Raw genomic sequence first — 23,381 nt, forward strand, 5'->3', positions numbered from 1 at the left:
GAGAGAGAGAGAGAGAGAGAGAGAGAGAGAGAGAGAGAGAAGGGTGGAGGAGAAGAAAGCATCAACCCCCATATGTGCCTTGACCAGGCAAGCCCAGGGTTTTGAACCGGCAACCTCAGTGTTTCCAGGTTGACGATTTATCCACTGTGCCACCACAGGTCAGGCTATGCTTTTTTTTTTTTTTAAGTGAGAGGAGGATACATAGTGAGACAGACTCCCACGTGCTCCCTAACAGGGGTCCACCTGGCAACCCCTATCTGGGGACAATGCTTGAATAAACTGAGCTATCCTCATTGTCTGTGGCCAATGCTTAGACCATTGAGCCACTGGCTGTAAAAGGGGAAGAGAGAGAAGGGTGAGAGCGAGGGGAGGAGAAGCAGATGGTCACTTCTCAAGTGTGCCTTGGCCAGGGATAGAACCTGGGAGGTCTGCACACTGGGCCAATAGTCTATCCACTGAGCCAGCTGACCAGGGCCTATATGTTTGTATAATATACTCTAATGTCCACTTTATAATTTCTACTTGTGAATATTTGTGCTTTTTTTCATAGTCTTATCATGGGTTTATTTTTATTTTTGTGGAAATAAAAGACAGCTTATTTTCAAATTGTTTACATTTCCTGTTTTAAATATTATTTCTACTTCAATCTGTGTTAATGTTTCTGTGTTTTCTCTAACTTTGTATTTTCTATCTTTTATTCATTGTGATTTATTCTTAATTCTTTACTTTAAGTAATGAAATCATTTAGAGATTGGTTTACCTCTGAGTACAGTTTTTATTGCATCTTACAAGCTTTTCTTTCTATGTAGTATTTTCACCATCAATCATTATTTTAAATGATTCTATAATTTTAGTTTTGATATTTTCTTTGATCTAGGAGAATAATTGTAACTTCTCAAGGTTTTGTTTTGTTTGCTACTATTCCATAATTTATTTTTAGTTTTCCTGCAGATATCAGAGAATAATGCCTATCTTTTGCTTTGGCAGTTGTGATTTTTATTTTGATTTAGTAAATGATCAACTTTGGTAACTGTTTTATGAACAGTGGGAGAAGATGTATACTATATTTTTCGCTCCATAAGATGTACTTTCCCCCACAAAAGTGGAGGGGGAAATGCCCGTGCATCTTATGGAGCAAAAAATACGGTATTTTATTAAAAATTTTAACATACCATTTGGTTCAGAATATTTCTTTTCTTATTTTCCACCTTAAAACCCTTGTTGTGTCTTATTGTCAGGTGTGTTTTATGGAGTAAATAATACAGTATTTTTGTGTAGATTTTGGAATTTGTAGAATATATGAAAATACACAGACATATATACACAACAACAACCTATATAATCAGGCATTACTATTTAGATCTCATACTCTGGTTTCTCTTCAGATCGCATAAATCTTTCGCCTTTTACTATTTAGATCCCATTAACCTTTTCCTTAAAGATATTTGTTGCTTCAAGAACAAAAAGAAATGTGGTAGAACTTCCTCATTCTCCTCTTACAGTGATTCTGTAAATGTCTCCTTGTATTTCCATTATTTTCTTTCATGTACTGGGATTCTGTGTTATCTGCAGCATGAATACTAATGCTGCTATTACTAATACAAATACTGAAAAAAAAGAAACCCAAAAGTTTTTAGCATGTGCCATAGGCAGGTATTAAGCTAGGTGTTTTAGATTAATTTTCTTCTTTACTACTTGTGGTAGCTCTTTCAGATAGGTGAATTTATGACTGTTTATGACTAGGGATTCTGGAAGGTTGTATTCTTGGTTAACAGATATGAAAATAGAACAGTATTTTGTTTTACATAATGCTTCTGCCTTTAGCACTGTTTCTTTAATATTAGTATTGTGACTTCTGCTTCCTTTTTGTTTATACGGGCCTTTTATATCTTTCTCTTTTAATACTTAACCTTTATGACATTTAACATGGTGTTGCTATGCAGTAGATAGCCTACAAAAATGTCTGTGGGATGAACAGGCCTTTCAGAGTCCCTTCGTTTAATGTGCATCTCTTTTAACAGGCATATAATTGGATTTTGTTTATGATGAGTGCAAGATGGTTATTAGGAGAGTTTAACCTACTTACAGTTATTGTGTTAATAATAAGTTTGATTTACTTATGACATTTAGTGTTTTGTATTTTTTATGTTTCATTTAATTTTCTTTTGCTTTTACTGTTGCCATATGGTCTATGAGCTTTTTGATTAAATATACACACAGATTGGTTTAGAGAGTGAACATCTTGTTTTTATTCCACTTTTGATTGACATCTGGCTTGTCCTACAGCTGAATGCATATACTGTTGGCACGGTAATTGGAGTTTCCATTGCAGCTGCTGCTTCCCAAGGCTTTACATTCATATGCCAAACTACAGTAAATTATGTTCATGGTCATGAATTTCTCATTTTATTTATGATCTCATTTGAAATAATTTATTCTTTTGAAAATGAAACATTTATTACATTGCATAGTCTTTTTCTTCCTCTACTGGTTCTGTCCTAGTCATATCACTGTTAAATGATGTTAATGTTATTAAGTTAAATGACATGGATTGATTATATGTTACATACCCTGTGCTGAACTATGCAAATTTGGAGGAGAAAGAAGAGAAATACAAAGTGATACCTTGTTCTTGTTTTCAGGTTGCTTAAAGTATAATTGGCAGGGGAAATAGATGTGTAACCATAAAAAATAAATAACTAAAATGTTAAAACACAAATGATATTACTAGCATTATTTTAAATAAATGGCAAATGAGAATCATATGCAAAATGTGCCAGTATTCAGAGGTCAAAAATATTGCCTAGGGTTGAAACATTCAGAGAAATCTTCCCTGAGGTTGAAAGAAACTATCCCAAGGTTAATGAACCATCCCAAGATGGTGAAAGGTATAGAGATGGGCTTGAACATGGTGTGCTCATGAGATGTCAAGAAAATGATCATGGTCATATCAGAGATGGCCTGGAGTTAGAAATATTTATTAGGGTAAAGGATATGTTCCATAAATATATTAAGCACTTAGTACCCAAAGAGCATACAGAGGGTACTTAACCAAGGTGTAGAGCAGTGGTTCTCAACCTTTCTAATGCCGTGACCCTGCAATACAGTTCCTCATGTTGCGGTGACCCCAAACCAAAAAATAATTTTGGTGGCTACTTCATAACTGTAATTTTGCTACAGTTATGATTCAGAATGTAAATACCTGGTATGCCTTATGTATTTTCCGATGGCTTTAGGCAACCCCGCTGGGGTCACGATTCACGGGTTGAGAACTGCTAGTGTAGAGGAAGGGCACGTCAGAGAAGGGTTCCACGTGGCAGTAATGCCACAGGGGAGTTCTATGAGACAAGTCGGAATTCGGTAGGTAAAGGTTTCAGGCAGGGTTGGAGACATTGACAAGAAGTGTTTTCTGGGCAGAGGGATCCAAAGATGCAAAGGCTTACAGGTGAGTGAGTGTATTGATTTCAAGAACAACTATTGTTTCCCTGTGATTGGCATATGGAATGTGAATAGAAGAATCAAGTGAAAAGGACAGAGAGAGAATAGCTGACCCAGGTCATGAGGGCTTTAAGTACATCACGGAGACTTTTGTACTTTATAAGGCTGGGGGAGGGGAGGCAGTTCTCAACATGGTTTTGATAGGATTGTGGAGTTCAATGGAAAGTCACTTGTAGGCCTTGACTGGTTGGCTCAGTGGTAAAGCATCAGCCTGTTGTGTGGAAGTCTTAGGTTCAATTCCCAGCCAGGGCATACAGGAGAAGCACCCATCTGCTTCTCCACCCTTTCCCCTCTCCTTTCTCTCTATCTCTCTCTTCCCCTCCCACAGCCAAGGCTCCATGGGAACAGAGTTGGCCTACGTACTGAGGATGGCTCCATGGCCTCCTCCTCAGGAGCTAGAATGGCTCTAGTTGCAATGGAGCAAAGCCCCAGATGGGCAGAGCATCGCCCCTAGTGGGCTTGCCTGGTAGAGCCCAGTCTGTTTCTCTGCCTCCCCGCTTCTCACTTCATAAAAAAGAAATAAATAAAAAAGTCACTTGTAGATGAGAAGATGGAAGGCAGGGAGATTGGTTGGGAGATTATTGGATTAATTCAGGTAAAAATTTCAAAGGGCTGAACAGAGGCAGTGGCAATGGGGATATATCTGAGAGTGATTAAAGCATTAGACGCTACAGCCCAGATACCAAATGGATGAAGGGGCCCGGAATAGGGCAACCAGGGATGATTCTTGGGATCCTGGCTTGGGAAATGGCTGGAATTCATTTATCACTATAGGAAATACAGGAGAAAGAGGAATTTTGCAGACCAGGGAGGAGTTGTGGGGTTGGTTGAGACAATTTCAGATAGTATTTTATTTGTATATGGTCTTCTGCTCCTACAGTAGGAACACCTACTGAATTTAGCATAATGGGGCTTGAAATGTTAGCATTTCCTTAAGATTGTCATGGGAGCCTAACATTGATTAAATTACTAGGTCAATAAAATATGTCTGAACGTGCAGACTTGTTGATGAAACAAACTTGTATTTAGATACCAATCCCATAAATGGCCAAATAATTAACAATGATGTTTGTTTCAGTAACAAAGTCTTCCAAAGGGAGGGAGATTTGGATGCCTTTCAGCAAAATAAATTCCTTTATTCTCAGATGACATGTAAGCTGATGTTATTTCTCATTCCGTAAAGACAAAAAAAAAAAAATAAGTCAAAACTTGCTATGGTTTGCAGTATTCCAATGATGACATTCTTCCTCATAGTATTCTAAAAAAAGATATTTTGAACAAACTTTTACTTCCTCTGCCAGAAATGCATGCCTGGCCATAATGCAAGCCTTTCATATTTAGCCGTTTAGATCATGCTTGCTACATGATCTTTCATAACATTTATTTACTGTTATAAATGAATGGACCAACTGCTGTTGGAATCCAGGAATCCAGTTCGTCAGCAGTTAGAGTTCTCACTACATTATCTCAGATGTATAAAGGTTGCTCTGAAAAATCTTATTTCCTGTAAATATTTCAGGGCAATGTGCAATGTCACTGGTATCTCAGTTTTGAATTTTTGCTTGCAAAACATGTTAGTCTCGCTCCACAAAGACCATACTCTAGTTCTAACTTTTAACTCCCTATCCCTCCTCCCCCTCTTAGGGTATAGGAACAACATTCTCCTTCCCTCCTCTCTGGCTGATCGATTCACTCTTCTGTGAATCGTTGCAGCAGAAATAACAGGCAGAGACTGCCTGACTCTGAAGATAAGGCTTTCTATATGTTTATCTGGGTAAAATGGTGAAATCTGGGCTGTTTCACTAATGAGCAGTAACCAGGATGGGTGTGTGGATCATTAAACAAAGAAGGACATCTTGCAGCAGTAAGTTTTCCATTTCTATGGCAGAGTGGATGGATGGTGAGCCTGCTTGGGAAGACTTTGAACTCAAGCTGGCCCTGCTAAGCAGACATCTGATTTGTTGAAGTCCTGCCACCTCTACTAGTCCCTACATGCTGAGGTACAGGGTTCCCTCAGGTGGAGCTGGTTAAACTGGACAAACCGTAGCCTCCCAGAGCCGGGCGGCCATGGCCTGGGGGCTGGCTTTTGCCCTGGCAGGAAGCTATGCTCATGTGCTCGCCTTCACCTTCTCTGGGTTAGTGCCAAACACAGCCAGGCGGGAGCAGGAGATGGCCATGGACGGGGTGGTTGGGTCCTGCCTCTGACCTGTTCCAGAAACCCTCTTTCTAGAGTCTTCCCAGCTCTTGACTGGCTTCCAACAATGGGCTAGGATTATGGACCCAATTTGAGGAAAGTCACTTACTCTTGGTGGCCAGGAAATGCAGAACCAGAGGCAGCTGTGGAAGAAGCCATTAGATGATTGAGAAAGGTAAAAATTATATATCTCTTAACATAAAATTAGAACTCTATATATTCTCTCATAAAGTAATCTTATAATTTGAAGGGGGGAAAAGAATTTATATTACTAAACAGTAGAAAGAAAGAAAATAACCTTTTACTATAGAAAGCAGAGAAATATCTTGTTGCTAACATTTGTTGCTCTAACAACTAAAAACAAATCTCTGATTCCATATGAACAGAGCTGCCTATAATCACAACAGATATCCAAATGCCAGAGAACCCTCCCTGCTGCAAGGAGCAACTATTTGACTCTACAGTTTAACTGTCACTTTTATCTACCTATATCTATGCCTGTTTGCTGAATAGGGATAAAGAGAGATACTGAGCAAAATCTGTATTTTCAAAAAAGCAGAGGAGAATGAGGGAGTCATTTCCATAAGGGGTAATAAAAGTTATACAAGTTTGGCATGGATTCGTAGGAAGTATTGAAACTGTTTTTACACCGCTAGTGCCTAGCATAGTACTTGGTGTGTAGTTGTTCTTTATTATTTGTGCTTTATCTGCAGTCAACATGAATTTGAGCCATTTAAACACATACTCATCATTTAAGACATTTTTATTTGTTCTGTTTATTCATTCATTCACTGGGAAAATAGTTACAGACAGAGCTAGCTACTGTATCAGACCAGAAGTATATGCAGTGAATATCTGTGCAACTCTAGCCTAAACATTGACATATGCTTATGGACTGTAGAAGGTGGTTTATTTGCAAGTGAGGTGTTATTGTGTGTAGGGCTTGTTTAGTATATTAAAAGAGAGGCAAAATGAATATTTATTTGTGCAGAAGTTTATGAATTGAAAGAAAACTGTATAGTTCACCTCCCTAAGCCAGTGAAGATATGCTTTTATTTATAGTCACCTCAGTGCTATAGAATGACTTAAGAACATTTTGGAAAATGTCTCCTTTCGTACTGAATCCCATTTGTGTGGCCTCCAAGGGGCCCTACCTAAAAGAAACTATCCGCAACCCTTGTGAATTTCCTCCTTTGCAAGAATGATATGGACTAACTCTGTTTCCTTACCTCATACCCATTCTTTTAAAACATTTATTTAAAAATATTTAAGATATGAAAGTGTGTAGAAGAACACAGTGAAGACCTGTGTATCACCACTTGGCTTAGCTTAACAAATAAAACATTACGAATAAATTTATGTTACTGAGTACTATCGCTAATCATATCTCAGTTCCTCTTGATAGTCAATGATGTCACCATTATTTTGAATTTAGATTTGGTCATTTTTATTTTCATATTATTCTTTTGGTAGTAGTACTAAATACATATGCATGTATAATTCCTATGTCCTATTGCTTACCACATTTGTAAACATTATGTAAGTGGTATTATGCTGTATATATTCTTCTGTAACTTGTTTCTCTGTATTTACATTCATTATTGTTTTGGTGCGATTAAGCAACACAATGCTGATGGTGTTCCAGTGTATGAAATTCCACAATTTAAATATACTCCTGTTTTTGGACACATAGTTTGCAACTTTTGCATTAAGGGTTCAGGGAAGATATCGGCATTATTGCTTGGTGCAAACAGGGCTCATGGGCAGGCGAGTGGTCAGAGGGGGCCTCAGGGTCTTTTCCAGAGGTGTGCTTGAGCTCCAGTGCCTTTGGATGCGTTGTTGGACAGGCCTTCTGCAGGGTCTCCTTCAGTGAGATGTCCCCGCCTGTTGCTCCCCCTTTCTGTGAGCTGAGCAGGAGAAGACCCTTGTCGGACTTGGGGACAGTCTGATTGCTTTAGTGTCAAGTAGCCTGAGGATAAAATGTGAGTTGCTTGTAATTGTTGGGCACAAAGTTGCTTACCACCTTTGGATTTGGGGTGCCATGAGAAACGGTCCACAGAGAGGTGTTGTGATTACGATTAAGCCGGTTGCCTTATATCTGTCAGTCATTTATGTTTCCTCTTCTATGAATTGTGTTTTCCTATCTTTTTGCATTATTTTTTTTCCTGTGAATTATTTTTCGTTTTGACTTGTAGGTGTCTCATATTATGGATGTTTACTCTGGATGCATCTATATGTTTGAAATTGTTCTCCCACTCTGTGGCTCTTTTGTTTATTATATTTTTAAAAAACCTTTTTTTTAAAATTATTTTTATTTATTCATTTTTTAGAGAAGAGAGAGAGAGAGAGAAGTGGGGGAGGAGCAGGAAGCATCAACTCCCATATGTGCCTTGACCGGGCAAGCCCAGGGTTTTGAACCAGCGACCTCAGCATTCCAGGTCGATGCTTTATCCACTGCGCCACCACAGGTCAGGCTAAAAAACCTTTTAATGGTTTTGTGATTAGCAGAAGTTTAACATTTGGCTGTATGACATCTGTAACTATTTAGACTAGTTTCAGAGAGCTTTTTATTCTTAATTATTATGAGTTTTGTTTTAATTTCTAGTTTATTTTTTAAAAGACCATTTTAATTTCAAAAATAAATTGTAAGTGCATGCTGAACTTAATCCAATAACTATCTCTTCCTTTATAAAAAGTCTCTTGTAAACTCTTTATTGTTATACAGTATTTTAGTCTTATCTTGTTTTTGTACTTACCTAATTTGACACTATCATATTATTTTTTTACTGCATGATTAGATTTACCTACACATTTAACTATATCTTTAGTCATCATTCATTTCAGACTTTCTGTAGTGATTGTTTTAGTGAAAGTCTACTCATGAAAGCTCTAAATTTTTTGTCAGAAAATACATTTTTTTAACTTCATTCTAGAGTGGGGATATAGGTAGGTATGAAATTTAAGTTGAAGTTATTTTCTTATGACTTCCGAGAGATTTGCTTCTAATTAATTTCTTTGTATCATTCTAATATATATGTTTTGAAGTAACTTTGGCTGCTTTTAAGGTCCTATTTGTCTTTTTGACTGTTAGTATTGCTGTGGTATGTCTAGATGTGGATTAAAAGATATTTTAATTTTAAAAAGTTTAAAAATTTTTTGTTTTTGAATCTGGTGATTCATGGTTTCATCAAGGATATTTTTTTTGGTGTATATATATTTAAATATATTAACTTATGACACTCCAATTAGATGTATGCTAAATCTCATTTTATTTTAAATTTTTGTAAAACTTACTTTTCTTCTCATTAGTTCTATTTGTTACAGTTCATAAACTTAGAAATCTTTCAGTTTATTGATTCTCTCTTCCATATTCTGTTCAATTTGCTTTTTAAACAACCCATTAAATTTTTTATTTCAGCAATTACATTTCAAATGTTTCAATATCTAGAATATCTATTTTAATGTCTGTAAGTCTAATTTGTTTCTCTTTCAAGATTGTTTATTTATGTTTTCTTATCTCTTATAAATTATAGAAGGTCCTAGGAAGTCTGTTTTCATGGGTTTTTTTTGTTGTTGTTGTTGTTTTTTACAGGGACAGAGAGAGAGAGAGAGGGATAGATAGGACAGACAGACAGGAATGGAGAGAGATGAGAAGCATCAATAATCAGTTTTTCGTACACCTTAGTTGTTCATTGATTGCTTTCTCATATGTGCCTTAACCACGGGCCTTCAGCAGACCGAGTAACCCCTTGCTGGAGCCAGCAACCTTGGGTCCAAGCTGGTGAGCTTTTTTTTTTTTTTTTTTTGCTCAAACCAGATGAGCCCGCGCTCAAGCTGGCGACCTCAGGGTCTCAAACCTGGGTCCTCTGCATCCCAGTTCGACATTTTATCCACTGCACCACCGCCTGGTCAGGCCATGGTTTTTATTTCTACAAATTCCTTTCCTTGTTGTCCTGTTTCCTTAGATAGAATTTTGAATTAAGAATTCCTACCGGCTGCTCTTTATCTGTGGGAATCCTGAGAGCTCTGGGTGGGTGTTTATCCCTTTATATTTGCTTCTGCTATACACATTTGGAAGCTACTGTTGGTCAAATAAGTTTGTAAATATGATGTATATGTTTGCTCGCTTATAGTTTGCATTGGGTGTGAGGGACAGGCTGTAAGCAGGCAGGGTCGTTATAGCCTAAGGCTTAGTTTTAAGACTAAGCTTTTCCCCACACCCTTGACTGTTGCATGATGTGGGGTGGTGCACTCTCGTGAGGAATCCCATTATACCTTAGATAAGTGACTTTGTATCAGAGATTTCCTTGTTTGTATATTGGACTAAAGGTTTTGATTTCTACACTATAAAATGGGGTAGACCAGGAGTTTGCTCTCTCTTGGTTCCTGAGATTAGCATTAAGGAGGAGAGCAGAGAAAGGCCACGTGGAGGAGAGGAGAAACAGCCAAGATGGTGGAGTGCTGAAGAAGAAGCAAGTTTGTGCAGAGTTTGTGCAGAGAGAAGGAGATGGGGAACAGAGGTGAATAAGGCTGGTGAGGTACAAACCTTTGATCCTAGGAAAACTTGGATAAGTCAATGGTTTTGGGAGCCCTGAATGGAAAGGGAAGTGTTTTCCCACTATGTGTATTTCTTGCCCACCTGGTGCAAGCTAGGATTAAAGCTAATGGCCCACCTGTTCTTGGCTCCATTGTTTCATTACTGTCTGTCTGAATCAAATGCGAACCTGCACGGGCCAGGTGGCTGTGATGGTGGCCGTGGCTACTGGCTTTACAGCTACCAAATGAGGACAACGTTGAGTTGGTATTTTGGCTTATGGTTTTAATAATCCCCAATGTTTGAATAATTTTGAGCCCCAAGCTCATGTAGAATTGGCCTGTACTTAAAAATTCTTGGTTGTGAGGGAGGAAGGGAAAGATTCATATGAAAGATTTTGGAATTAAAAATATAGAACATCCAGTTAAACTAAAAAAAGATAACAAGTACTTTTTAAAGTATTAAGTGTGTCCCATTAAGTATTTGTCCTAGCTTTTATCTAGCTACTAATAGCTAGGAAATGGGGAGGTTTTATTTTCCTAACGAGCTGAGGCTGATACAGTAAATTTTCCCCCTTCTTTTCCAAGGGAGATAGAGAGACAAACTCCCACAAGTGCCCTGACCAGGATCCACCTGGCGACCCCTATCTGGGGCCAATGCTCTGCCCATCTGGGGCTGATGCTCTGCCCATGTGGGGTCATGCTCTTACCCAAGCTATTTTTAGCATCTGAGATGGAGGCTCAACAGAGAGAGAGAGAGAGAGGTGGAGGAGGAGTGGAGAAGTAGATGGTCGCTTCTCCTGTGTGCCCTCACCGGCAATTGAACCCAGAATATCCACACCCTGGGACAACACTCTACCACTGAGCCAGCTGGCCAATAAATTTTCATGTTGTCTTCTTTTGTAAGTGGGTAATTTTTTCTTCTAATCCACCATTTCATGGAACATCTAGTCTTTCAAAGGTCTTGGGTTTTATGGGCATCAAAGTTCCCACTCTCCACTTTGTGAAGACTTGGTGTCCTTTTACTGAGTGGCTCTAGGTTCCTGGAATGGAGCTGTCCCATCAGCATAGTCACTGAGTCAGTATTGCTTTTCTCTCTGGTTTTCTGCTTCCTTCTTTTATTATTTTTTTGTTTGTTTTTATTTTTTATCTCCTAGAATTTCCCCTTTTCCTTTTAAGTGAGATATGCATTTAAAAGGGCTGCTGCTCCCATTCCCTCTTTACCCAAACCCTGCCCTAACCAAGATCTAAAATTGCTGTCTGAAAATTCTATCCAGGATGCTTTCTTTTAAAATCCAACTGCCTCTGGCCCTGGCCGGTTGGCTCAGTGGTAGAGTGTCGGCCTGGCGTGCAGGAGTCCTGGGTTCGATTCCTGGCCAGAGCACACAAGAGAAGCGCCCATCTGCTTCTCCACCCCTCCCCCTCTCCTTCCTCTCTGTCTCTCTCTTCCCCTCCCGCAGCCAAGGCTCCATTGGAGCAAAGTTGGCCTGGGCGCTGAGAATGGCTCTGGTTGCAACAGAGCAACGCCCCAGATGGGCAGAGTATCGCCCCCTGGTGGGCATGCCTGTCGAGTACATGCAGGAGTCTGTCTGACTGCCTCCCCGTTTCCAACTTCAGAAAAATACAGACACACACAAAAAAATAAAAAATAAAATAAAATCCAACTGCCTCATTTTGGGAGTGGCCTGCTTGAAAGCTTTCAGTTCTCAGCTAGCCTCTTTTTGTCTCTGACTTTGTGACTCCAGTTTCTTCATGTTGTTCTACTTCCCTGACAAGCCATTGTCAGACCTCTTTAATGGCTCTCTTTCCTATTGCTTCTTCTTTGGTGTAAATATGCCTCTTGGACAGACAGCATACTCCTCTGCTAGTATCCTGATCTCCAAACTCTGTAGGCTAACTTTCATATTGTTCTCTATGCTAATATTTCTAAAACCAGATCTTGTAAGTATTCTTGCCCTTGAAAATCTTCGATAACTTTTTATTGCCAAAATATATACTCTTAGCAGTGAAATTCCTCTATAACATGACTTTTAGCTACCCCTTCTTCAATTTTCTCTGCTACTAAACTCTCCACTGACTGCACTGCTCTGTGCTTCTTGAACCATGATGTTGCTTCAATCATCTGTCTTTGTTCAAAACACTGGACTATCTGCTGTTCACTGCCTGCATATTGAAGTCATACCCTTCCTTCAAGGTTAAGCTCAGATTTCATTGGCCCATTCCCACCTCCAGCTGGCTGCTCACTTAGTACTTCATTCATGCTTTTTAGGCAATGTGTATTTTGTGCTGCCCATCATCGTTATTTGTGTCTTTCTCATTGTCTTTCTTGGGTTTAGACTATCTTTTTCATTTTATTACCTTAATTGTAAGCATAATACTGTATGTGCATTTAGTAGCCTTCAATGAATTTATTGATAATTTAATTAAAGCATTTGTCTTTAGTGATTATGAGGACATGTTAGAGTACTATATCCGGTTCTATTAAAAAAAATGAAGGTAGGCCTTGGCCGGTTGGCTCAGTGATAGAGCGTCGGCCTGGCGTGCAGAAGTCCCGGGTTCGATTCCCGGCCAGGGCACACAGGAGAAGCGCCCATCTGCCTCTCCACCCCTCCCCCTCTCCTTCCTCTCTGTCTCTCTCTTCCCCTCCCGCAGCTGAGGCTCCATTGGAGCAAAGATGGCCCGGGCGCTGGGGATGGCTCCTTGGCCTCTGTCCCAGGCGCTAGAGTGGCTCTGGTAACAACAAACCAACACCCCGGAGGGGCAGAGCATCGCCCCCTGGTGGGCAGAGCGTCGCCCCCTGGTGGGCGTGCCGGGTGGATCCCGGTCGGGCACATGCGGGAGTCTGTCTGACTGTCTCTCCCCGTTTCCAGCTTCAGAAAAATAGAAAAAAAAATTAAGGTAAACTTAGAGAAATTGTTATGAGATGCATAAGTGGTTATAAATCTTCATTTTCAATCAGGAAGAGTATTTCCCTTTATCTCCCATATTATGGGACAGTCTCATTTCTATGTTGGATATCCTGGCAGACTGATGGTCTTATGACTGGGGATCTCTAGAATCTCATGAAAAGGTTCTCCTAGAAAAAGCCCAGTAACCTTTATGGCCTTTGAAGTATGTTCGTTCATTTTCCAGAATCCCTTTTTTCCATTTACTTTGAAATTATCACAATGCATACAGCAGAAGTAGGCAGTTTGGTTAGCCTATTTAGAGCATTTGTTCTAGCAGATCATACTCTTTTTTTCTTTTAAGTGAGAGGAGGAGAGACAGAGAGACAGACTGCCACATGCACCTCCATGAGGATCAACCAGGCAAGCCCCCTACTGGTGATGCCTGCACATTTAGGGCTGTTTTTGGCACCTTAGCTATTTTTAGTGCTTGAGCCTGGAGGCTTCATGGAGCCATCCTCAGCTCCCTGGGCTAACTTACTTGAATCAATTGAGCCATGGCTGCAGGAAGGGTACAGAGAGGGGTGGAGAAGCAGATGGTCGCTTCTACTGTGTGCCCTGACCAGGAATTGAACCTAGGACTTCCACATGCCAAGCAGATGTTCTACTGCTGAACCAACTGGCCAGGGCCCAGATTGCACTTTTATGACCAAGTATTTGTAATGTCTGTGAATCTTGCCCTTCTTTTTCCCTATGCTTTTTCCACTTGCATAGGGTTGCCAGATATAGTAAATCAAAATATGGCCTGTTAGTTGAACCTGAATTACAGATACACAATGACTAATTTTTTTTAGTATATGTTCGCATATTGCATGGGACATTCTTAGACTTTAAAAAAGTCATTGTTTATCTGAAATTCAAATATAACAGGGCACCCTCTATTTTGTCTAGCAACCCTATGTCTGTACCACTTCTAGCTTCTTGTTCCTGGTTATCATAATCATCTAAAAAGTACACAGAGGGTTTCTCTATTCAGAAATGAATATTCCATAAAAGTGATTTTCTTTGGAAAACTATCAAACAAAGATTTCCTAGCTTGAAAATTTAAGGGTTGAGAGGAATGTTACATGGCAACAGGATAATTAATCCTAGAGTGGGGTGGTGAAAAAAATAGTACTGTAGTGAAAAAGTGGTCTCTGTGGTGAGAATTTACTAGTGTAAATATGTTTCTGGTCACTTTTTCAGCCCAATTAATATATTGTGGCAGGCACATGTGGGTGACACGTACTCTGTAACTCAGTAAAAATGCCTGGGAGAAAGCATGCATGTATGTACGTGTTGAGTTAAGCAGCCCTTTGTTATGAAGGAGGAGAAGGGGGGTCATGAACATTGTGTCAAAATGCAAACTAATTGATGGAAAGTATAATCACCACCTTAGTTAGCATCCGGGGACTCTTTTCATACTGGCAAGCTGTAAATTTAAATGGAAACCAAAGGGATAGTATGCAACCCCTAGCTCTGCATTCTGTTACTTCTGGTACGAAATATCCAGCAAGCAAGAGAGAAGCTTAACAGATAATAGCTGGAAAGGAGCTACACAGAGATTAAAGTAAGACTGAAATGGCTGGTAAAAATCTCCATCTAACCATGTACAGAGATAAGTTTTTGTCTGAAGGATTAACTATTCTTTGCTCAGTAAGAAGTAAGACACTTTTGAGTGCTGAACAACCCAGTGATCTCTTATCTTCAGCCCTAGACAGAGTAGTTCTTTTGAGATTATGTGATTTGGGGTAAAATAGATCTACTCATGAGCGATGGTATATTTATCTTTCAGATGCCTGCTATTTAGTGTCATTGAAAGTAGATGAGTTTTCTAATCAGACTGACTTGAATTCAAAAGCTGCCCAGCTCTGCTTCCTTATTGTGACATAAACTTTCTGAACTTCAGTTTATTCATCTATAAAATGAAGTTGATACTATCCATCTCTCAGGATCAGAATGTGGATTACCTGGGTTTATGAGATGCAGACTACTTGGCTTTCATTATCCGCTTCCTGAAAGTTAACCTGGTTCCTCTCTTGTGGTATACTTTCTTCCATTCTGCTTTGTGCCTGAGCCTGATATTGGGCATACTACCCTTCTTCCTGCAATAATATACTTCCTCCTGCTTGTATTTCTGGCTCTTGAGACATCTTATTTGATGGTACACTACAGAGGGAGGAGAATGTGTACCTTAGGCTGGCCATGGCACTCCAGTCAGTTGGCACTGGCTGTCTATGTTCATCCATCCATCCATCCATCCATCCACTCAATTGATTTTAGTGAGTGAGAAAGGGAGGAAGAGAAAGAGAGAAAGAAAACATTGATATATTGTTCCACTTATTTATGCATATATTGGTTGAGTTTTGTATGTGCCCTAACCAGTGATGGACCTGCAACCCTAGTGTATCAGGATAGTGCTCTAACCAACTGAGCTACTAGCCAGGGCCAGCCCTGCTGCCCTTAGTACTGTGTTGAGAAAAGCCACGAGGCTGCCCTGAGTTTGGGGAGAGAGAGCACCCTGGTTGACTGACGCCGCTGCTATTTGCACAGGAAGGGGGAGTGGTGGTGTCAGTGCTGTATCCTTGGTAGCTTTCTCCTTGGTCAAGTTATGAATAGACAGTTTGTCTTCAGGAACATGACTTCCCCTGTCTGCACCCTTCCCTCCACTTTTTGCCTTATCTTCCCCAAGTTCACTAGTATATTTACATACTGGCTTTATGACAGAGAAAATGAAGGATGAACTCCTTAGTGTCTGTTAGGATTCAGGGACTTCAATCACTTCCTTTTGCAGAGAGTTCTGATGAAAAAGGCGAGGTGTTTCCATTCTTGGCCCTGGCCGGTTGGCTCAGTGCTAGAGCGTCGGCCTGGCGTACAGGAGTCCCGGGTTTGATTCCTGGCCAGGGCACACAGGAGAGGCGCCCATCTGCCTCTCCACCCCTCCCCCTCTCCTTCCTCTCTGTCTCTCTCTTCCCCTCCCGCAGCCAAGGCTCCATTGGAGCAAAGTTGGCCCGGGCGCTGAGAAGGGCTCTGTGGCCTCTGCCTTAGGCGCTAGAATGGCTCTGGATACAATAGAGCAATGCCCCAGATGGGCAGAACATTGCCCCCTGGTGAGCGTGCCGGATGGATCCCGGTTGGGCGCATGCAGGAGTCTGTCTGACTGCCTCCCCGTTTCCAACTTCAGAAAAATAAAAAAAAAAAAAAAAAAAAAAAAGAAAAGAAAAGAAAGAAAAAGGCGAGGTGCTCTGGGCCAGCCTGTGCTGCCAGGCTTCCCAGATGTGAGTTGGGTGTCTCTGTCTGTTGATGCTACAGTGGCCCCAGGCAGAAGGAGTAGTGAGGAAGACGGTTCTCCTCGGAGCCACCCATCAAGCCCTTTGAAGTCCTCCAAGAAAGGTTCAGAGAATCTAGCTTTATAAATATAAAGTATAAAAAGAAAATTCTGTTATATCTAGGGGCTGTGTGGATGAAAGGACTTCTTAGTTCTCAGGAGAAGCCAAATAACGCAAAATACCTTCCTTGTGTTTTGGCTATTGATTGGGTCCTCACTGATTATAGTTGCATTGCCTTAACTTAGACCTCTATTAAAACATAAGTTTCTTGGAAGGACCTATGGGTGGTGGCAAGGAAAAGAGAATTTGAAAGAGATTAAAGGAATGTGAAAGAGAAAAGATGTCGCTGGGGGTACAACATGAAGAGTACCCAGGGGCAGATGGACAATCTTACAATCTTTGAAATAGAAGAAGGCAGAAGAGTTCTGGGGAATGTCAGTCTTTCAGACATCTACAGTGTTACCCTAAAAGAAGGTCATTTGCTGAGTTTGAAAAAGCAACATTTGTTCTGGTTATTATGGTAGAAATTTTACAAAAAATGTGGAAAGTATACAAAAGAAAAGAGGAACTTCTAACAATCCCATGGCAAGCAGCGACCCAGTCTGTTCACATTTTGCTGCATGTCTTTCTCTTTTTTTCTTTCCTACACAGACATGTATATATTTAGATATTAACTGTTAAGCCAAGGTGCCCTTATTTGCCCAAAGCGACAAAATAAGGTCACCTTAATAGTTTTCCTTACCCTTTGTTTTTAATGTTCAATTATATTAGCTTGTGTTCCAACAAATTATACTGCTCACAAAAATTAGGGGATATCTTATAGCTTCATATTCATTTTGAAATATCCTCTAATTTTTGTGAGCAGTAAAGTTGCCAGAAAGTGTTCGTCAGTAGCTCTGAGTGTGTTTCAGAGGCTCAGTCTCACGAATGCTCAAAAAGAGACTCGTACCTGCTCTGGCCTCCACCGTGTGCAAACACGCTGCGTCTGCTTCTGCCCGCCGATGCCAGTTCGATGGTGCCTGCCCTGGTGATCCCCACTCCGTCTTCAGGACCGGACTCTGGCCTCCACCGTGTGCAAACATGCTGCGTCTGCTTCTGCCCGCCAATGCCAGTTCGATGGTTCCTGCCCTGGTGATCCCCACTCCGTCTTCAGGACCGGACTCTGGCCTCCACCGTGTGCAAACACGCTGCGTCTGCTTCTGCCCGCTGATGCCAGTTGGATGGTTCCTGCCCTGGTGATCCCCATTCCGTCTTCAGGACTGGACACTGCTTACCTCTTGGTCTTCCCCTTTAATTCCATAACTTCCCAGTGCAGAGCGGAGAACAGGCTGAGTTTTTTCAGAAGAATTTACTGATGTTTAAGGGATATAGAAGAGAATAACACAGAAAATAACTTAAAACTGCTTCTAGAAGTGCCCACATGTAAAGTTGAACTGGCTGTAACCTCAAAGGAAATGGAAAACCCCCCACCCCAATTTAGTAGGGTCGAAGATTGCCTACCTCCCTTTTCACTGACTGCCCAAATGTTAACCCTTTTAACAGAGTAATTGAAAGTAGGAACTTCCATTTCCAACTCCACCCACAGGGGGTGGTCTGTCTGGCCATGGGGACTGATGATTCATTCCCTCATACTAGTTTAAGGTAACATTTCCCAAAGTCTAGGTTATTACCACAGTAAGCCCAACATGGACCTTGATTTCCAGAGCTTTTCCATGTCATGTGAAGATCATACCTTTCCATCTGTGAGCTTCACCTTCTGCAAAAAAATCCTGCTCATGGAAGTAACATCACATCTTTGTAAGAACAAGCAATGATTTGAATGTATGTGACTGTCGAAGTCCAAGCTTAGAGAAGAAACATTCTCTAAAGGAATTGATCTTCAGAGATGTGATTTTCAAGTGCTGCTGTTTTACATTTACGCAACAGAACACCTCAGTCAGGACCTTCTGCGTGCAGATTGCTTCAACATGTTTACATGCTCACTCTTGCTTTACATTGCATAACTGCAGGGGACCACACAGGAGCCAGGAAGTGTTTCCCTAGAGATACAGTGAGACCCCGCGTGCAGATGTTAAGACAGCAGCTTTTAAATTAAGTCTTTAGGTCAAATATCTCTCTGTGATACAGCATGCACACACATTTGCATAATTGAACATCATATTTTACAAGTAATTCTATAACCTGCTTTTTAAATTTAATTTTCCATCGGAAACATTTTAATATCATTAAGTTTCACATCATTGATAAAATTATCAATGACATAATATCGTTATATATATATATTTTTTTTTTTTCATTTTTCTGAAGCTGGAAACAGGGAGAGACAGTCAGACAGACTCCCGCATGCGCCCGACCGGGATCCACCTGGCACGCCCACCAGGGGCGATGCTCTGCCCACCAGGGGGCGATGCTCTGCCCATCCTGGGCGTCGCCATGTTGCGACCAGAGCCACTCTAGCGCCTGAGGCAGAGGCCACAGAGCCATCCCCAGCGCCCGGGCCATCTTTGCTCCAATGGAGCCTTGGCTGCGGGAGGGGAAGAGAGAGACAGAGAGGAAAGCGCGGCAGAGGGGTGGAGAAGCAAATGGGCGCTTCTCCTGTGTGCCCTGGCCGGAATCGAACCCGGGTCCTCCGCACGCTAGGCCGACGCTCTACCGCTGAGCCAACTGGCCAGGGCTCAATATCATTATATTTTGAAATTATGGTTTTTAATGATTTTATCATCTTTAAGTCTGTAGCTGTTATTATGATTAAGCATTTTTTTCTTCTTGAGTGTTTAGATAGCTTCTAGTTTATTAATATAAATGATATTAAAATGAACATCTTTGTACATATACAATTATTCCTTTTTCTGATTGCTTCTAGTAATTCAGGTTTTATTAAGAAACCACTTCAAACTTAATGGCTTAAAACAGGGGTAGTCAACCTTTTTATACCTACTGCCCACTTTTGTATCTCTGTTAGTAGTAAAATTTTCTAACCACCCACCGGTTCCACAGTAATGGTGATTTATAAAGTAGGGAAGTAACTTTACTTTATAAAATTTATAAAGCAGAGTTACAGCAAGTTAAAGCATATAATAATAATTACTTACCAAGTACTTTATGTCGGATTTTTGCTAAGTTTGGCAGAATAAATTTTTATAAAACAACTTACTATAATTAAATCTATCTTTTTATTTATACTTTGATTGCTCTACTACCACCCACCATGAAAGCTGGAATGCCCACTAGTGGGCGGTAGGGACCAGGTTGACTACAACTGGCTTAAAATAACAAGCATTTATTTTTTTCATGATTCTATAGGTTGCCAGAATCTTTTTGTCTGTTGTGCATTAGTCTCATAACTGCTCAGAAACAGACTCTTCCTGCTCTGGTCTCCACCATGTACAATCATGCTATGTCTGCTGCTGTCCACTGATAAGACCAATTCGATGGTTCCTCCCCTGTTGGGGCTGGGTGGTCTAGATGACATAACACCAATGTCTGGGACAATGGGATGATTGGGCCTCTCCCCATCTGGCCTCTCATTCTCCAAGAGGCTAGCCCAGGCTTATTTATGGTAGCAGCAGGGCCCCCAACAGCAGGAGAGGGAAACACCCATTCACAAGTCACTCATGAGTCTTAGTCATGTCACATTTTCTCTAGTCCAGCTGACCAGAGCAAAAGTCATGACCAAAGCCAGGTTCAATGGCTGGAGAAATAAACTCCACCTTCTGATGGGAGGAGAAGCAAATCACCTAAATGAGAAGAGGCCTGAGTAGCTGGAAGACCATGGCTACTGCAGCCATTTTTGCATACAATCTATTGCACTTTCCTTGATTTATTGGACGTAGAATAATGGCCTCAGAAGGTATGAACTTTTTTCCTAATGTTGCTTAATCCATATTGCCAAAATTACCCTATAGAATATTTGTATTCATTTTCATTTTCAACAACAGTTTATTGTAATGCCTATATAAAATATTCAAGCCAGTTTTAAATATTATAAATTTTAAAATTTGTGAACTAGAAATTCTGTTTTAATTTGTATTTCTATAATTACTCATGAGATTAATTTGATAAGTACAGTGTGTTTGTCAAGTCATGGTGCACTTTTGACTGGTCACAAGAAAGCAACAAAAGATGATAGAAATGTGAAATCTGCACCAGATAAAAGGAAAACTTTCCCAGTTTCATACCTATTCAGTGCAGTTCCATGTGGGCTCACGCACAGATCTTTTAGGGCTCCTTAGGTAGCTATCCCGTATAGCCTCTACAGACTCATCACTGACTGATGGCCTACCAGAACGGGGTTTCTCCACCAAACTGCGGGTTTCCTTCAACTGCTTATCCCACCGAGTAATGTTATTCCTATGTGGTGACGCTTCGTTATAAACGCACCGATATTCACGTTGCACTTTGGTCATGGATTCGAGTTTAGCGAGCCATAGAACACACTAAACTTTCCTCTGTACCGTCCACATCTCAACTGGCATGGCCGTGGGCTGCTCTGCTGTATACATGATGATATGTCATCATCTGTGCATGCGCACATGCTGCCACATCATCCTACAGAAACTGGGAGGGTTTTCCTTTTATTTGGTGCAGATTTCACATTTTTGTCGTCTTTTGTTGCTTTCCTGTGACTGGTCAAAAGTGCACCATGACTTTATGGACACACTCTATATTAGCTATTTCTGTTTTCTGCTTTGTAAATTTTTTTATACCCATTTTCCTTGAGATCCTTGTGTTTTTCTTAAACATTTTTATTTTATTTATTTATTTATTTATTTATTTATTTATTTATTTTATAGAGACAGAGAGACAGACAGACAGGAACAAAGAGATGGGAAGCATCAATTATTAGTTTTTCGTTGCGCACTGCGACACCTTAGTTGTTCATTGATTGCTTTCTCATATGTGCCTTGACCATGAGCCTTCAGCAGAACGAGTAACCCCTTGCTGGAGCCAGCGACCTTGGGTCCAAGCTGGTGAGTTTTTGCTCAAACCAGATGAGCCCACGCTCAAGCTGGCGACCTCGGGGTCTCGAACGTGGGTCCTTGGCATCCCAGTTCGATGCTCTGCCCACTGTGCCACTGCCTGGTCAGGCTTAAACATTTTTATAAAGGAATAATAATAACCACAATTTGTCATAGTGTGTAGAAATATTTTTCCAAACTTTTACTCTTAAAGATATATGAATTTCAAAACTTCAAACTTTTATGTAGTTAATATGTTTTTCTTTGAGATTTATTTCATTGCTTTTAAGATGAAAATTTTATTACTATCAAGACAAAAATATCTATATGGTGTTCATGTTTTGTATGATACCCTTGGTAAACATTTAACTATTTAATTCATATGAAATTATTTTGGCATGTGATATTATAAGAGCTACTTTTACTCAACCTCAAAATATATATACATTTTTTAAAACTTACTCTGAAATATATCAAGTATAATCAAAATTAGAATAGAATAGCAAGTTCTCTTTGTATCTATTACTCAGATTAAAAAATTATCAACTAATACCAATCATATTTTATTTATTCTTCTTCACTAGTTCCAAATTATTTGAAATTGTATCTTAAACATCCTATCACTTCAACACCTATTTCTGAAAGATAAAGACATTTTTTTCCTTTTCTTAAATTAAGTGAGAGTAGAGAGGCAGAGAGACAGACTCCACGTGTTCCCTGACCGGGGTCCACCTGGCAAGCACCCTATGGGTCAATGCTCTGCCCACCTGGGACATTGCTCCATTGCTCAGCAACTGAGCCATTTTAACACCTGAGGCCAACTTGCTCAAACCATTTGAGCCATGGATGTGGATGGGAAAGAGAGAGAGAAGGGGTTTGGGGATTGAGAGGGGTGGAGAAGTAGATGGTTGCTTCTCCTGTGTTCCCTGGCTGGGTATTGAACCTTGGACTTCTACATGCTAGGCCAATGATCTACCACTGATCTAACCTACCATGTCCATAAAGGCAGTTTTAAAAACATAACAATAATACCGTTTTTATAGCTCAAACATTAATAATTTAAAATTTTTTAAAATTGATTTTAGAGAGAGAAAGGAAGAGAGAGAAACATGGATTTGTTGTTCTACTTATTTATGCCTTCACTGGGTTTATTCTTGTATGTTCCCTGACTGGGGATTGAACTTGCAACCTTGGTGTATCGGGACTATGCTCTAACCTGAGCTATTTGGCCAGGGTAACAGATATTAATTTTTAATATAAAACTTTTACAATAGTGCCATACTTTCATTATACTTTGAATGGAAGTCAAGTAAAGCATTAAATTGTCATTGGTTCTCAATTCTCCTCAGACTGCAAAGTTTCTCCCTCTTATTTTCCTTGTAATGTATTTGTTGATGAAACAGAATTGTCCTGTAAAGTTTTTTATATTCTAGATCTTGATGATTGAATCCTGTGGTACTGTTTAACGTGCTTTTCTACTCTTGTATTTTACTTGATGTTTAGATCTAGAAACTTGATCATATTCAGATTGCTCTTCTGAACAGAAATATATCCTAGATATTATATATTTCCTTTATTACACACATATTATCAGCTCATCTCCCTTTGGAGGATAATAATCATGATTATTGCCTAGATCCATTAATTAATTTATTATGGATCTAGGGGGCAGTATTCTAATTTTATCCTTTCATCCTCATTTACTGGTAGAATAATTCTCTAATGATTTTTTCCCTCATGTACTGGCTACCTGTGATACAATTTGTAAAGCAAAATCTTGATTCTTTGCTTTTGTTTAATAATTTTCAAAATGGTGAGTTAGTTCTTTAGCACCTGCCAATGGTGACCAATTAGGTCTTCCCTCTTTCCTTTTTTAGTATTATTATGCACATGTTTATTTAAATATATTCAATGTGTTTTCATCCACTGCAGCTGTTAATGTTAG

At 40.0% G+C, this 23,381-nt stretch overlaps 1 protein-coding gene across 3 annotated transcripts in view; it reads left to right on the forward strand.

Annotated features, from left to right (window-relative positions):
• Positions 1–23,381, forward strand: part of NCKAP5 (NCK associated protein 5) — a 1,181,736-nt gene that overhangs the window by 28,944 nt on the left and 1,129,411 nt on the right. Inside the window, exon 1 of one of the 3 annotated variants that reach the window (XM_066233487.1) lies at positions 8,027–8,160. The exons of the other annotated variants lie outside the window; for them this stretch is intronic. The gene's annotated coding sequence lies outside the window, so the exon portion shown is untranslated. Of the gene's footprint in view, positions 1–8,026; positions 8,161–23,381 lie in introns of those variants that run through there. 3 annotated transcript variants of the gene reach the window in all.

The sequence above is a fragment of the Saccopteryx bilineata genome, chromosome 5 (genome assembly GCF_036850765.1).
Source record: "Saccopteryx bilineata isolate mSacBil1 chromosome 5, mSacBil1_pri_phased_curated, whole genome shotgun sequence".
Classification (NCBI taxonomy): Eukaryota; Metazoa; Chordata; class Mammalia; order Chiroptera; family Emballonuridae; genus Saccopteryx; species Saccopteryx bilineata.